Here is a 17,727-nt window from a genome sequence, read left to right as displayed (position 1 = left end):
CCAGCCCTTTCTGGCTTGCCAGGTTTCTGTGGACAGGTCTGATGTTATTCTGATGGGCTTTCCTCTGTACGTAAGGAATTTCTTTGTCCTAAATGCTTTCAGGAGCTTCTGTGTACTATTATGATTCATCATTTTCACTAGCAGGTGTCTTGAGGTCTTTCTAGATTCTATGATCTTGGGGGGAAATCGTTCTGCCTCTAGCACAGGAACGCTGGCTCCATTTGTGAGATTGGGAAAATTTTCATGGAGAATTTGTTCAATTATATCTTCTATTCTTCTCTCTTTCTCCTCCCCCTCAGGGATTCCAATAATTCTGATGTTGGAACGTTTCATGATGGCATTTATTTCCCTAATTCTGTTTTTGTGGCTTCTAAGCTCTTTGTTCCAGGCTTCCTCCTGATCCTTTTTCTTTATTTGTTTGTCCTCTAGATCACTAATTCTATCTTCTGTCTCAGTTACCCTAGCTTTTAGAGAATTTAGATTAGATTGGAACTCATTGAGATCATTGTGAACATCATCCCTGGTGGCTTTTACTTCTGCTCCAATCAATTCCATTTTGTTATCCATGGCTTTCTCCAACCTAGCTATTGCCTGGATAATTGTTAACCTGAATTCCCTTTCCAACATATTTTCTATGTCCATACCCATTAGCTCTGTTGCAGAAGGCCCAGTTTCTGAATTTTTCTTCTGTTGGGCATTTCTCGTCCTAGTCATTTTGGTGAGAGATGGTTGAACAGATGTGTAGCTGAATGTATTGACCATGGTTCAGGCAAGGTGCACCCTGGAACGCTTCTGAGCAATCAAGAGTCCCCACCCAAAAGAAAGAAAAATGAAAAAGAAAAAGAGGGATCGAGAGACAGGAAAAAAAAGAAAGAAAGAAAGATAAAATAAAAAAGAAGGCCCAGCCCAAATGGGCCCCAAGTTAAGATTTATGAAGTATACAAACAAAAACAGACAAACAAAAAGACCGATAAAAGTAGATGACAAGAAAAAAAATAAATATATAAAAACAAACAAACAAAAGGAACTGATCAAAAAGAACCCCAAGTATAAGACTTATATACTACCAGGAGAAAAACGAGTACACAAAAACACTGGTGGAAAAAAAAGATGGGAGAGTGGTTATAAATTCTCAGTGTGGGCGAGGAAGCTTATTTTGATTCTTCCTGGATGTACCTTGATATCTTTGTTAAAGGACTCAACTTTTCTAAGATAAAGGGGGATTAAAAACTGGTTTATCAGGGGAGGAGTCAAGATGGCGGAGAAGTAGCAAGCTGAGACTGCTTCAGCTAGCCGGAGATCAGCTAGATAGCTTATCTAAAGATTGCAAACACCTGAAAATCCATCGGCAGATCGAAGAGAAGAAGAACAGCAATTCTGGAAACAGAAAAACAACCACTTTCTGAAAGGTAGGACCGGCGGAGAAGTGAATCCAAAGCGACGGGAAGATAGACCCCGGGGGGAGGGGCCGGCTCCCGGCAAGCGGCGGAGCAACCGCGCACAAAATCAGGACTTTTAAAAGTCTGTTCCGCTGAGGGACATCGCTCCAGAGGCTAAACCGGGGCGAAGCCCACGCGGGGTCAGCGTGGCCTCAGGTCCCGCAGGGTCACAGAAGGATCGGGGGTGTCTGAGTGTCGCAGAGCTTGCGGGTATTGGAACGGGAAAGCCGGCTACAGAGACAGAGCTGACAGTAAGCTCGCAGCTCCGTGTTACCTTGAACCGGTCGCAGGCTCGGTGAGCTCAGAGCGCGGCCGGAGGTCAGGCAGACGGGAGTAACTGGGCGCTGTTCTCTGAGGGCGCACTGAGGAGTGGAGCCCTGGGCTCTCGGCTCTTCCGGGCCGGAGACCAGGAGGCCGCCATTTGTATTCCCGTCCTCTGGAACTCTACGGAAAGCGCTCAGGGAACAAAAGCTCCTGAAAGCAAACCCGAGCGGATTACTCACCCCGGCCCCGGGTAAGGGCGGTGTAATTCCGCCTGGGGCAAAGACACTTGAGAATCACTACAACAGGCCCCTCCCCCAGAAGATCAACAAGAAATCCAGGCGAGACCAAGTTCACCTACCAAGGAGTGCGGTTTCAATACCAAGGAGAGCAGCAGAATTCCAGAGGAGGAGAAAGCCAAGCACGGAACTCATGGCTTTTTTCCTGTGATTTTTTTTAGTCTTGCAGTTAATTTAATTTTTTCTTTTTCATTTTTTTTTTCTTTTTCTCGCCTTCGGGTAAAATTTTTTTTTAACTGTTACCTTTTTCTTTTTTAACGATTTTTTACTAGTTTATCTAATATATATATATTTTTTTACATTTTTCTTAGGTGTTTTCTTTTTTTAAAAATTCTTTTCTTTTCTTTTCTTTTTTTTTCTTTTTCTTTTCTTTTTTTTTTTCTTTCTTCCTTTTTGAACCTCTTTTTATCCCCTTTCTCCCCACTCACGATTTTGGATGTCTTCTAATTTGATTAAAGCATATTTTCCTGGGGTTGTTGCCACCCTTTTAGTATTTTACTTGCCCCATCATTTACTCTTATCTGGACAAAATGACAAGACGTAAAAATTCAACACAAAAAAAAGAACAAGAGGCAGTACCGAAGGCTAGGGACGTAATCAATACAGACATCGGTAATATGTCAGATCAGAATGACAATTCTCAAGGTTCTAGCCGGGCTCGAAAAAGGCATGGAAGATATTAGAGAAAACCTCTCGAGAGATATAAAAGCCCTTTCTGGAGAAATAAAAGAACTAAAATCTAACCAAGGTGAAATCAAAAAAGCTATTAATGAGGTGCAATCAAAAATGGAGGCTCTAACTGCTAGGATAAATGAGGCAGAAGAAAGAATTAGTGATATAGAAGACCAAATGACAGAGAATAAAGAAGCTGCGCAAAAGAGGGACAAACAGCTACTGGAACACGAGGGGAGAATTCGACAGATAAATGACACCATAAGACGAAACAACATTAGAATAATTGGGATTCCAGAAGAAGAAAGTGAGAGGGGAGCAGAAGGTATACTGGAGAGAATTATTGGGGAGAATTTCCCCAATATGGCAAAGGGAACGAGCATCAAAATTCAGGAGGTTCAGAGAATGCCCCTCAAAATCAATAAGAATAGGCCCACACCCCGTCACCTAATAGTAAAATTTACAAGTCTCAATGACAAAGAGAAAATCCTGAAAGCAGCCCGGGAAAAGAAGTCTGTAACATACAATGGTAAAAATATTAGATTGGCAGCTGACTTATCCACAGAGACCTGGCAGGCCAGAAAGAGCTGGCATGATATTTCAGAGCACTAAACGAGAAAAACATGCAGCCAAGAATACTATATCCAGCTAGGCTATCATTGAAAATAGAAGGAGAGATTAAAAGCTTCCAGGACAAACAACAACTGAAAGAATTTGCAAATACCAACCCAGCTCTACAGGAAATATTGAAAGGGGTCCTCTAAGCAAAGAGAGAGCCTACAAGTGGTAGATCAGAAAGGAACAGAGACCATATACAGTAACAGTCACCTTACAGCCAATACAATGGCTCTAAATTCATATCTCTCAATAGTTACCCTGAATGTGAATGGGCTAAATGCCCCTGTCAAAAGACACAGGGTATCAGAATGGATAAAAAAACAAAACCCATCTATATGTTGCCTCCAAGAAACACATTTTAAGCCTGAAGACACCTCCAGATTTAAAGTGAGGGGGTGGAAAAGAATTTACCATGCTAACGGACATCAGAAGAAAGCAGGAGTGGCAATCCTTATATCAGATCAATTAGATTTTAAGCCAAAGACTATAATAAGAGATGAGGAAGGACAATATATCATACTCAAAGGGTCTGTCCAACAAGAAGATTTAACAATTTTAAATATCTATGCCCCCAATGTGGGAGCAGCCAACTATATAAACCAATTAATAACAAAATCAAAGAAACACATAAACAATAATACAATAATGGTAGGGGACTTTAACACTCCCCTCACTGAAATGGACAGGTCATCCAAGCAAAAGATCAGCAAGGAAATAAAGGCCTTAAACGACACACTGGACCAGATGGACATCACAGATATATTCAGAATATTTCATCCCAAAGCAACAGAATACACATTCTTCTCTAGTGCACATGGAACATTCTCCAGAATAGATCACATCCTCGGTCCTAAATCAGGACTCAACCGGTATCAAAAGATTGGGATCATTCCCTGCATATTTTCAGACCACAATGCTCTAAAGCTGGAACTCAACCACAAAAGGAAGTTTGGAAAGAACCCAAATACATGGAGACTAAACAGTATCCTTCTAAAGAATGAATGGGTCAACCGGGAAATTAAAGAAGAATTGAAAAAAATCATGGAAACAAATGATAATGAAAATACAACGGTTCAAAATCTGTGGGACACAACAAAGGCAGTCCTGAGAGGAAAATATATAGCGGTACAAGCCTTTCTCAAGAAACAAGAAAGGTCTCAGGTACACAACCTAACCCTACACCTAAAGGAGCTGGAGAAAGAACAAGAAAGAAACCCTAAGCCCAGCAGGAGAAGAGAAATCATAAAGATCAGAGCAGAAATCAATGAAATAGAAACCAAAAAAACAATAGAACAAATCAACGAAACTAGGAGCTGGTTCTTTGAAAGAATTAATAAAATTGATAAACCCCTGGCCCGACTTATCAAAAAGAAAAGAGAAAGGACCCAAATAAATAAAATCATGAATGAAAGAGATAAATCACAACTAACACCAAAGAAATATAAACTATTATAAGAACATACTATGAGCAATTCTACGCCAATGAATTTGACAATCTGGAAGAAATGGATGCATTCCTAGAAACATATAAACTACCACAACTGAACCAGGAAGAAATAGAAAGCCTGAACAGACCCATAACCAGTAAGGAGATTGAAACAGTCATTAAAAATCTCCAAACAAACAAAAGCCCAGGGCCAGACGGCTTCCCGGGGGAATTCTACCAAACATTTAAAGAAGAACTAATTCCTATTCTCCTGAAACTGTTCCAAAAAATAGAAATGGAAGGAAAACTTCCAAACTCATTTTATGAGGCCAGCATCACCTTGATCCCCAAACCAGACAAGGATCCCACCAAAAAAGAGAGCTATAGACCGATATCCTTGATGAACACAGATGCGAAAATACTCAACAAAATACTAGCCAATAGGATTCAACAGTACATTAAAAAGATTATTCACCACGACCAAGTGGGATTTATTCCAGGGCTGCAAGGTTGGTTCAACATCCGCAAATCAGTCAATGTGATACAACACATCAATAAAAGAAAGAACAAGAACCATATGATACTCTCAATAGATGCTGAAAAAGCATTTGACAAAGTACAGCATCCCTTCCTGATCAAAACTCTTCAAAGTGTAGGGATAGAGGGCACATACCTCAATATCATCAAAGCCATCTATGAAAAACCCACCGCAAATATCATTCTCAATGGAGAAAAACTGAAAGCTTTTCCCCTAAGGTCAGGAACACGGCAGGGATGTCCATTATCACCACTGCTATTCAACATAGTACTAGAGGTCTTAGCCTCAGCAATCAGACAACAAAAGGAAATTAAAGGCATCCAAATTGGCAAAGAAGAAGTCAAATTATCACTCTTCGCATATGATATGATACTATATGTGGAAAACCCAAAAGACTCCACTCCAAAACTGCTAGAACTTATACAGGAATTCAGTAAAGTGTCAGGATATAAAATCAATGCACAGAAATCAGTTGCATTTCTCTACACCAACAGCAAGACAGAAGAAAGAGATATTAAGGAGTCAATCCCATTTACAATTGCATCCAAAACCATAAGATACCTAGGAATAAACCTAACCAAAGAGACACAGAATCTATACTCAGAAAACTATAAAGTACTCATGAAAGAAATTGAGGAAGACACAAAGAAATGGAAAAATGTTCCATGCTCCTGGATTGGAAGAATAAATATTGTGAAAATGTCCATGCTACCTAAAGCAATCTACACATTTAATGCAATTCCTATCAAAGTACCATCCATCTTCTTCAAAGAAATGGAACAAATAATTCTAAAATTTATATGGAACCAGAAAAGACCTCGAATAGCCAAAGGGATATTGAAAAAGAAAGCCAACGTTGGTGGCATCACAATTCCGGACTTCAAGCTCTATTACAAAGCTGTCATCATCAAGACAGCATGGTACTGGCACAAAAACAGACACATCGATCAATGGAACAGAATAGATAGCCCAGAAATAGACCCTCAAATCTATGGTCAACTAATCTTCGACAAAGCAGGAAAGAATGTCCAATGGAAAAAAGACAGCCTCTTCAATAAATGGTGCTGGGAAAATTGGACAGCCACTTGCAGAAAAATGAAATTGGACCATTTCCTTACACCACACACAAAAGTAGACTCAAAATGGATGAAGGACCTCAATGTACGAAAGGAATCCATCAAAATCCTTGAGGAGAACACGGGCAGCAACCTCTTCGACCTCTGCTGCAGCAACATCTTCCTAGGAACAACGCAAAAGGCAAGGGAAGCAAGGGAAAAAATGAACTACTGGGATTTCATCAAGATCAAAAGCTTTTGCACAGCAAAGGAAACAGTTAACAAAATCAAAAGACAACTGACAGAATGGGAGAAGATATTTGCAAACGACATATCAGATAAAGGACTAGTGTCCAGAATCTATAATGAACTTAGCAAACTCAACACCCAAAGAACAAATAATCCAATCAAGAAATGGGCAGAGGACATGAACAGACATTTCTGCAAAGAAGACATCCAGATGGCCAACAGACACATGAAAAAGTGCTCCATATCACTCGGCATCAGGGAAATACAAATCAAAACCACAATGAGATATCACCTCACACCAGTCAGAATGGCTAAAATCAACAAGTCAGGAAATGACAGATGCTGGCGAGGATGTGGAGAAAGGGGAACCCTCCTACACTGTTGGTGGGAATGCAAGCTGGTGCAGCCACTCTGGAAAACAGCATGGAGGTTCCTCAAAATGTTGAAAATAGAACTGCCCTATGACCCAGCAATTGCACTATTGGGTATTTACCCTAAAGATACAAACGTAGTGATCCAAAGGGACACGTGCACCTGAATGTTTATAGCAGCAATGTCCACAATAGCCAAACTATGGAAAGAACCTAGGTGTCCATCAACAGATGAATGGATCAAGAAGATGTGGTATATATACACAATGGAATACTATGCAGCCATCAAAAGAAATGAAATCTTGCCATTTGCAACAACATGGATGGAACTAGAGCGTATCATGCTTAGCGAAATAAGTCAAGCAGAGAAAGACAACTATCCTATGATCTCCCTGATATGAGGAAGTGGTGATGCAACATGGAGGCTTAAGTGGGTAGAAGAAGAATAAATGAAACAAGATGGGATTGGGAGGGAGACAAACCATAAGTGACTCTTAATCTCACAAAACAAACTGAGGGTTGCCGGGGGGAGGGGCTTTGGGAGAAGGGGGTGGGATTATGGACATTGGGGAGGGTATGTGATTTGGTGAGTGCTGTGAAGTGTGTAAACCTGGTGATTCACAGACCTGTACCCCTGGGGATAAAAATATATGTTTATAAAAAATAAAAAATTAAAAAACATAATAAAAAAAAAACTGGTTTACCTGTAGGGGTAGCATTGATTGGGGAAAGGAGATTACCTTGAAGCTTAACTCTATATGAATATTTTTTTAAAAAGAATAAACTAAACTAAACTAATATTTAAAAATTTAAAAAATAGAAAAACAAAATAAAAACACAGGTATATGTATCAAAAAGTTCAGGTTAAAAGGTTATTATGGAATTTGATGTACTGGACATCTCAGTACATGGTTGTACATAGGATAAAAAATTATATATTTAAAAAAACGAACCAGAATTGTGCAAGCGAATTAAAAATAGAAGTTGTATCTATGAAGTACTGGTGGGCTGTCCTCTTGCTTTTTTTTTTTTTTTTTTTGGTTGGCTTTCTGGTTGTGTGGCCTGCTGTGTGGGTTTTCAGGCAATGTCCCTGGAGTTAAGTCCTCCTCCCCCCATTCAGGGATTGGGCTCTGAGGAAACCGGTTTGTCGGGCTTTTGTTCTCTGGAGGATTGTTTGTTTGTTCATTTGTTTTCTCTCCCCTTGGCAGCTTTTTTTTTTTTAATTTTTTATTTTTTATAAACATATATTTTTATCCCCAGGGGTACAGGTCTGTGAATCACCAGGTTTACACACTTCACAGCTCTCACCAAAGCACATACCCTCCCCAATGTCCATAATTCCACCCCCTTCTCCCAAACCCCCTCCCCCCAGCAACCCTCAGTTTGTTTTGTGAGATTAAGAGTCACTTATGGTTTGTTTCCCTCCCAATCCCATCTTGTTTCATTTATTCTTCTCATACACACTTAAGCCCCCATGTTGCATCACCACTTCCTCATATCAGGGAGATCATAGGATAGTTGTCTTTCTCTGCTTGACTTATTTCACTAAGCATGATACACTCTAGTTCCATCCATGTTGTCACAAATGGCAAGATTTCATTTCTTTTGATGGCTGCATAGTATTCCATTGTGTATATATACCACATCTTCTTGATCCATTCATCTGTTGATGGACATCTAGGTTCTTTCCATAGTTTGGCTATTGTGGACATTGCTGCTATAAATATTCGGGTGCACGTGCCCCTTTGGATCACTACGTTTGTATCTTTAGGTAAATACCCAATAGTGCAATTGCTGGGTCATAGGGCAGTTCTATTTTCAACATTTTGAGGAACCTCCATGCTGTTTTCCAGAGTGGCTGCACCAGCTTGCATTCCCACCAACAGTGTAGGAGGGTTCCCCTTTCTCCGCATCCTCGCCAGCATCTGTCATTTCCTGACTTGTTGATTTTAGCCATTCTGACTGGTGTGAGGTGATATCTCATTGTGGTTTTGATTTGTATTTCCCTGATGCCGAGTGATATGGAGCACTTTTTCATGTGTCTGTTGGCCATCTGGATGTCTTCTTTGCAGAAATGTCTGTTCATGTCCTCTGCCCATTTCTTGATTGGATTATTTGTTCTTTGGGTGTTGAGTTTGCTAAGTTCTTTATAGATTCTGGACACTAGTCCTTTATCTGATATGTCGTTTGCAAATATCTTCTCCCATTCTGTCAGTTGTCTTTTGATTTTGTTAACTGTTTCCTTTGCTGTGCAAAAGCTTTTGATCTTGATGAAATCCCAATAGTTCATTTTTGCCCTTGCTTCCCTTGCCTTTGGCATTGTTCCTAGGAAGATGTTGCTGCGGCTGAGGTCGAAGAGGTTGCTGCCTGTGTTCTCCTCAAGGATTTTGATGGATTCCTTTTGCACATTGAGGTCCTTCATCCATTTTGAGTCTATTTTCGTGTGTGGTGTAAGGAAATGGTCCAATTTCATTTTTCTGCATGTGGCAGTCCAGTTTTCCCAGCACCATTTATTGAAGAGGCTGTCTTTTTTCCATTGGACATTCTTTCCTGCTTTGTCGAAGATTAGTTGACCATAGAGTTGAGGGTCTATTTCTGGGCTCTCTATTCTGTTCCATTGATCGATGTGTCTGTTTTTGTGTCAGTACCATGCTGTCTTGATGATGACAGCTTTGTAATAGAGCTTGAAGTCCGGAATTGTGATGCCACCAACGTTGGCTTTCTTTTTCAATATCCCTTTGGCTATTCAAGGTCTTTTCTGATTCCATATAACTTTTAGAATTATTTGTTCCATTTCTTTGAAGAAGATGGATGGTACTTTGATAAGAATTGCATTAAATGTGTAGATTGCTTTAGGTAGCATAGACATTTTCACAATATTTATTCTTCCAATCCAGGAGCATGGAACATTTTTCCATTTCTTTGTGTCTTCCTCAATTTCTTTCATGAGTACTTTATAGTTTTCTGAGTATAGATTCTGTGTCTCTTTGGTTAGGTTTATTCCTAGGTATCTTATGGTTTTGGGTGCAATTGTAAAGGGGATTGACTCCTTAATTTCTCTTTCTTCTGTCTTGCTGTTGGTGTAGAGAAATGCAACTGATTTCTGTGCATTGATTTTATATCCTGACACTTTACTGAATTCTTGTATAAGTTCTAGCAGTTTTGGAGTGGAGTCTTTTGGGTTTTCCACATATAGTATCATATCATCTGCAAAGAGTGATAATTTGACTTCTTCTTTGCCGATTTGGATGCCTTTAATTTCCTTTTGTTGTCTGATTGCTGAGGCTAAGACCTCTAGTACTATGTTGAATAGCAGTGGTGATAATGGACATCCCTGCCGTGTTCCTGACCTTAGGGGAAAAGCTTTCAGTTTTTCTCCATTGAGAATGATATTTGCGGTGGGTTTTTCATAGATGGCTTTGATGATATTGAGGTATGTGCCCTCTATCCCTACACTTTGAAGAGTTTTGATCAGGAAGGGATGCTGTACTTTGTCAAATGCTTTTTCAGCATCTATTGAGAGTATCATAAGGTTCTTGTTCTTTCTTTTATTGATGTGTTGTATCACATTGACTGATTTGCGGATGTTGAACCAACCTTGCAGCCCTGGAATAAATCCCACTTGGTCGTGGTGAATAATCCTTTTGATGTACTGTTGAATCCTATTGGCTAATATTTTGTTGAGTATTTTCGCATCTGTGTTCATCAAGGATATTGGTCTATAGCTCTCTTTTTTGATGGGATCCTTGTCTGGTTTGGGGATCAAGGTGATGCTGGCCTCATAAAATGAGTTTGGAAGTTTTCCTTCCATTTCTATTTTTTGGAACAGTTTCAGGAGAATAGGAATTAGTTCTTCTTTAAATGTTTGGTAGAATTCCCCCAGGAAGCCATCTGGTCCTGGGCTTTTGTTTGTTTGGAGATTTTTAATGACTGTTTCAATCTCCTTACTGGTTATGGGTCTGTTCAGGCTTTCTATTTCTTCCTGGTTCAGTTGTGGTAGTTTATATGTTTCTAGGAATGCATCCATTTCTTCCAGATTGTCAAATTCATTGGCGTAGAGTTGCTCATAGTATGTTCTTATAATAGTTTGTATTTCTTTGGTGTTAGTTGTGATTTCTCCTCTTTCATTCATGATTTTATTTATTTGGGTCCTTTCTCTTTTCTTTTTGATAAGTCGGGCCAGGGGTTTATCAATTTTATTAATTCTTTCAAAGAACCAGCTCCTAGTTTCGTTGATTTGTTCTATTGTTTTTTTGGTTTCTATTTCATTGATTTCTGCTCTGATCTTTATGATTTCTCTTCTCCTGCTGGGCTTAGGGTTTCTTTTTTTTTTTTTTTTTTTTTTTTTAAATTTTTTTTTTTTATTTTTTATAAACATATATTTTTATCCCCAGGGGTACAGGTCTGTGAATCACCAGGTTTACACACTTCACAGCACTCACCAAATTACATACCCTCCCCAATGTCCATAATCCCACCCCCTTCTCCCAAACCCCCTGCCCCCGGCAACCCTCAGTTTGTTTTGTGAGATTAAGAGTCACTTATGGTTTGTCTCCCTCCCAATCCCATCTTGTTTCATTTATTCTTCTACCCACTTAAGCCTCCATGTTGCATCACCACTTCCTCATATCAGGGAGATCATATGATAGTTGTCTTTCTCTGCTTGACTTATTTCGCTAAGCATGATACGCTCTAGTTCCATCCATGTTGTTGCAAATGGCAAGATTTCATTTCTTTTGATGGCTGCATAGTATTCCATTGTGTATATATACCACATCTTCTTGATCCATTCATCTGTTGATGGACATCTAGGTTCTTTCCATAGTTTGGCTATTGTGGACATTGCTGCTATAAAACATTCGGGTGCATGTGTCCCTTTGGATCACTACATTTGTATCTTTAGGGTAAAAATACCCAATAGTGCAATTGCTGGGTCATAGGGCAGTTCTATTTTCAACATTTTGAGGAACCTCCATGCTGTTTTCCAGAGTGGCTGCACCAGCTTGCATTCCCACCAACAGTGTAGGAGGGTTCCCTTCCCCTTTCTCCGCATCCTCGCCAGCATCTGTCATTTCCTGACTTGTTGATTTTAGCCATTCTGACTGGTGTGTGAGGTGATATCTCATTGTGGTTTTGATTTGTATTTCCCTGATGCCGAGTGATATGGAGCACTTTTTTCATGTGTCTGTTGGCCATCTGGATGTCTTCTTTGCAGAAATGTCTGTTCATGTCTTCTGCCCATTTCTTGATTGGATTATTTGTTCTTTGGGTGTTGAGTTTGCTAAGTTCTTTATAGATTCTGGACACTAGTCCTTTATCTGATATGTCGTTTGCAAATATCTTCTCCCATTCTGTCAGTTGTCTTTTGATTTTGTTAAACTGTTTCCTTTGCTGTGCAAAAAGCTTTTGATCTTGATGAAATCCCAATAGTTCATTTTTGCCCTTGCTTCCCCTTGCCTTTTGCGTTGTTCCTAGGAAGATGTTGCTGCGGCAGAGGTCGAAGAGGTTGCTGCCCGTGTTCTCCTCAAGGATTTTGATGGATTCCTTTCGTACATTGAGGTCCTTCATCCATTTTGAGTCTATTTTTGTGTGTGGTGTAAGGAAATGGTCCAATTTCATTTTTCTGCCTGTGGCTGTCCAATTTTCCCAGCACCATTTATTGAAAAGGCTGTCTTTTTTCCATTGGACATTCTTTCCTGCTTTGTCGAAGATTAGTTGACCATAGATTTGAGGGTCTATTTCTGGGCTCTCTATTCTGTTCCATTGATCTATGTGTCTGTTTTTGTGCCAGTACCATGCTGTCTTGATGATGACAGCTTTGTAATAGAGCTTGAAGTCCGGAATTGTGATGCCACCAACGTTGGCTTTCTTTTTCAATATCCCTTTGGCTATTCTAGGTCTTTTCTGGTTCCATATGAATTTTAGAATTATTTGTTCCATTTCTTTGAAAAAGATGGATGGTACTTTGATAGGAATTGCATTAAATGTGTAGATTGCTTTAGGTAGCATAGACATTTTCACAATATTTATTCTTCCAATCCAGGAGCATGGAACATTTTTCCATTTCTTTGTGTCTTCCTCAATTTCTTTCATGAGTACTTTATAGTTTTCTGAGTATAGATTCTGTGTCTCTTTGGTTAGGTTTATTCCTAGGTATCTTATGGTTTTGGATGCAATTGTAAATGGGATTGACTCCTTAATATCTCTTTCTTCTGTCTTGCTGTTGGTGTAGAGAAATGCAACTGATTTCTGTGCATTGATTTTATATCCTGACACTTTACTGAATTCCTGTATAAGTTCTAGCAGTTTTGGAGTGCAGTCTTTTGGGTTTTCCACATATAGTATCATATCATCTGCGAAGAGTGATAATTGGCAGAAGATCAACAAGAAATCCAGCCGAGACCAAGTTCACCTACCAAGGAGTGCGGTTTCAATACCAAGGAGAGCAGCAGAATTCCAGAGGAGGAGAAAGCCAAGCACGGAACTCATGGCTTTTTTCCTGTGATTTTTTTTAGTCTTGCAGTTAATTTAATTTTTTCTTTTTCTTTTTTTTTTTTTTTTCTCGCCTTCGGGTAAATTTTTTTTTTAACTGTTACCTTTTTCTTTTTTAACGATTTTTTACTAGTTTATCTAATATATATATATATATATTTTTTTTTTACATTTTTCTTAGGTGTCTTCTTTTTTTTAAAATTCTTTTCTTTTCTTTCTTTTTTTTTTTTTTTTTTTCTTTTTTCTCTCTTCCTTTTTGAACCTCTTTTTATCCCCTTTCTCCCCACTCACGATTTTGGATCTCTTCTAATTTGGTTAAAGCATATTTTCCTGGGGTTGTTGCCACCCTTTTAGTATTTTACTTGCCCCTTCATTTACTCTTATCTGGACAAAATGACAAGACGTAAAAATTCAACACAAAAAAAAGAACAAGAGGCAGTACCGAAGGCTAGGGACCTAATCAATACAGACATCGGTAATATGTCAGATCTAGAGTTCAGAATGACAATTCTCAAGGTTCTAGCCGGGCTCGAAAAAGGCATGGAAGATATTAGAGAAACCCTCTCGAGAGATATAAAAGCCCTTTCTGGAGAAATAAAAGAACTAAAATCTAACCAAGGTGAAATCAAAAAAGCTATTAATGAGGTGCAATCAAAAATGGAGGCTCTCACTGCTAGGATAAATGAGGCAGAAGAAAGAATTAGTGATATAGAAGATCAAATGACAGAGAATAAAGAAGCTGATCAAAAGAGGGACAAACAGCTACTGGACCACGAGGGGAGAATTCGAGAGATAAGTGACACCATAAGACGAAACAACATTAGAATAATTGGGATTCCAGAAGAAGAAGAAAGTGAGAGGGGAGCAGAAGGTATACTGGAGAGAATTATTGGGGAGAATTTCCCCAATATGGCAAAGGGAACGAGCATCAAAATTCAGGAGGTTCAGAGAATGCCCCTCAAAATCAATAAGAATAGGCCCACACCCCGTCACCTAATAGTAAAATTTACAAGTCTCAATGACAAAGAGAAAATCCTGAAAGCAGCCCGGGAAAAGAAGTCTGTAACATACAATGGTAAAAATATTAGGGTTTCTTTCTTGTTCTTTCTCCAGCTCCTTTAGGTGTAGGGTTAGGTTGTGTACCTGAGACCTTTCTTGTTTCTTGAGAAATGCTTGTACCGCTATATATTTCCCTCTCAGGACTGCCTTTGTTGTGTCCCACAGATTTTTGAACCGTTGTATTTTCATTATCATTTGTTTCCATGATTTTCTTCAATTCTTCTTTAATTTCTCGGTTGACCCATTCATTCTTTAGAAGGATGCTGTTTAGTCTCCATGTATTTGGGTTTTCAAACTTCCTTTTGTGGTTGAGTTCTAGCTTCAGAGCATTGTGGTCTGAAAATATGCAGGGAATGATCCCAATCTTTTGATACTGGTTGAGTCCTGATTTAGGACCGAGGATGTGATCTATTCTTGAGAATGTTCCATGTGCACTAGAGAAGAATGTGTATTCTGTTGCTTTGGGATGAAATGTTCTGAATATATCTGTGATGTCCATCTGGTCCAGTGTGTCGTTTAAGCCCTTTATTTCCTTGCTGATCTTTTGCTTGGATGATCTGTCCATTTCAGTGAGGGGAGTGTTAAAGTCCCCTACTATTATTGTATTATTGTTGATGTGTTTGTTTGATTTTGTTATTAATTGGTTTATATAGTTGCCTGCTCCCACGTTGGGGGCATAGATATTTAAAATTGTTAAATCTTCTTGTTGGACAGACCCTTTGAGTATGATATATTGTCCTTCCTCATCTCTTATTATAGTCTTTGGCTTAAAATCTAATTGATCTGATATAAGGATTGCCACTCCTGCTTTCTTCTGATGTCCATTAGCATGGTAAATTCTTTTCCACCCCCTCACTTTAAATCTGGAGGTGTCTTCGGGCTTAAAATGAGTTTCTTGGAGGCAACATATAGATGGGTTTTGTTTTTGTATCCATTCTGATACCTTGTGTCTTTTGACAGGGGCATTTAGCCCATTAACATTCAGGGTAACTATTGAGAGATATGAATTTAGGGCCATTGTATTACCTGTTAGGTGACTGTTACTGTATATGGTCTCTGTTCCTTTCTGATCTACCACCTGTAGGCTCTCTCTTTGCTTAGAGGACCCCTTTCACTATTTCCTGTAGAGCTGGTTTGGTGTTTGCAAATTCTTTCAGTTTTTGGCCTGCCAGGTCTCTGTGGATAAGTCAGCTGCCAATCTAATATTCTTACCATTGTATGTTACAGACTTCTTTTCCTGGGCTGCTTTCAGGATTTTCTCTTTGTCACTGAGACTTGTAAATTTTACTATTAGGTGACGGGGTGTGGGCCTATTCTTATTGATTTTGAGGGGTGTTCTCTGAACCTCCTGAATTTTGATGCTCGTTCCCTTTGCCATATTGGGGAAATTCTCCCCAATAATTCTCTCCAGTATACCTTCTGCTCCCCTCCCTCTTTCTTCTTCTTCTGGAATCCCAATTATTCTAATGTTGTTTCGTCTTATGGTGTCATTTATCTGTCGAATTCTCCCCTCGTTTTCCAGTAGCTGTTTGTCCCTCTTTTGCTCAGCTTCTTTATTCTCTGTCATTTGGTCTTCTATATCACTAATTCTTTCTTCTGCCTCATTTATCCTAGTAGTGAGAGCCTCCATTTTTGATTGCACCTCATTAATAGCTTTTTTGACTTCAACTTGGTTAGATTTTAGTTCTTTTATTTCTCCAGAATGGGCTTTTATATCTCTTGAGAGGGTTTCTCTAATATCTTCCATGCCTTTTTCGAGCCCGGCTAGAACCTTGAGAATTGTCATTCTGAACTCTAGATCTGACATATTACCAATGTCTGTATTGATTAGGTCCCTAGCCTTCGGTACTGCCTCTTGTTCTTTTTTTTGTGTTGAATATTTCTGTCTTGTCATTTTGTCTAGATAAGAGTATATGAAGGGGCAAGTAAAATACTAAAAGGGTGGCAAGAACCCCAGGAAAATATGTTTTAACCAAATTAGAAGAGATCCCAAATCATGAGCGGGGAGAAAGGGGATAAAAAGAGGTTCAAAAAGGAAGAAAGAAAAAAAAGAGAAGAATTTAAAAAAAAGAAAGCACCTAAGAAATATATAAAAAAGAAAAATATATATATTAGATAAACTAGTAAAAAATCGTTAAAAAAGAAAAAGGTAACAGTTAAAAAAAATTTTTACCCAAAGGCGAGAAAAAAAAAAAATGAAAAAGAAAAAAATTAAATTAACTGCAAGACTAAAAAAAAAATCACAGGGAAAATGCCATGAGTCCGTGCTTGGCTTTCTCCTCCTCTGAAATTCTGCTGCTCTCCTTGGTATTGAAACCGCACTCCTTGGTAGGTGAACTTGGTCTCGGCTGGATTTCTTGTTGATCTTCTGGGGGAGGGGCCTGTTGTAGTGATTCTCAAGTGTCTGCCCCAGGCGGAATGACACCGCCCTTACCCGGGGCTGGGGTGAGTAATCCGCTTAGGTTTGCTTTCAGGAGCTTTTGTTCCCTGAGCTCTTCCAGGAGGACGGGAATACAAATGGCGGCCTCCTGGTCTCCGGCCTGGAGAGGCCGAGAGCCCAGGGCCGCACTCCTCAGTGCGCCCTCAGAGAACAGCGCCCAGTTACTCCCGTCTGCCTGACCTCCAGCAGCGCTCCGAGCTCACTGAGCCTGCGACCGGTTCAAGGTCACCCCGAGCTGCGAGCTTACTGTCGGCTCTGTCTCTGTAGCCGGCTTTCCCGTTCTAATACCTGCAAGGTCTGTGACACTCAGACACCCCCGATCCTTCTGTGACTCTGCGGGCCCTGAGGCCACGCTGACCCCGTGTGGGCTTTGCCCCGGGTAGCCTCTGGAGCGATGTCCCTCAGTGGAACAGACTTTTAAATGTCCTGATTTTGTGCGCGGTTGCTCCGCCACTTGCCGGGAGCCGGCCCCTCCCCCCGGGGTCTATCTTTCCGTCGCTTTGGATTCACTTCTCTGCCGGTCCTACCTTTCAGAAAGTGGTTGTTTTTCTGTTTCCAGAATTGCTGTTCTTCTTGTCTTCGATCTGCTGATGGATTTTCAGGTGTTTGCAATCTTTAGATAAGCTATCTAGCTGATCTCCGGCTAGCTGAAGTAGTCTCAGCCTGCTACTTCTCCGCCATCTTGACTCCTCCCCCTTGGCAGCTTTTGATGGTTTTTGGAGGTTTAGAGGAAAGCAAACTGCATCAAGACCTCCCTCTCAGAGAGAAACCTCAGTCTGTTCCCTTCTGGGTGCTCCGGAGCTCATAA

Source organism: Mustela putorius, unplaced genomic scaffold (genome assembly GCF_011764305.1).
Source record: "Mustela putorius furo isolate JIRA1106 unplaced genomic scaffold, ASM1176430v1.1 tig00000054_pilon_pilon_pilon, whole genome shotgun sequence".
Lineage (NCBI taxonomy): Eukaryota > Metazoa > Chordata > Mammalia > Carnivora > Mustelidae > Mustela > Mustela putorius.
This window is presented reverse-complemented; position numbering follows the sequence as displayed.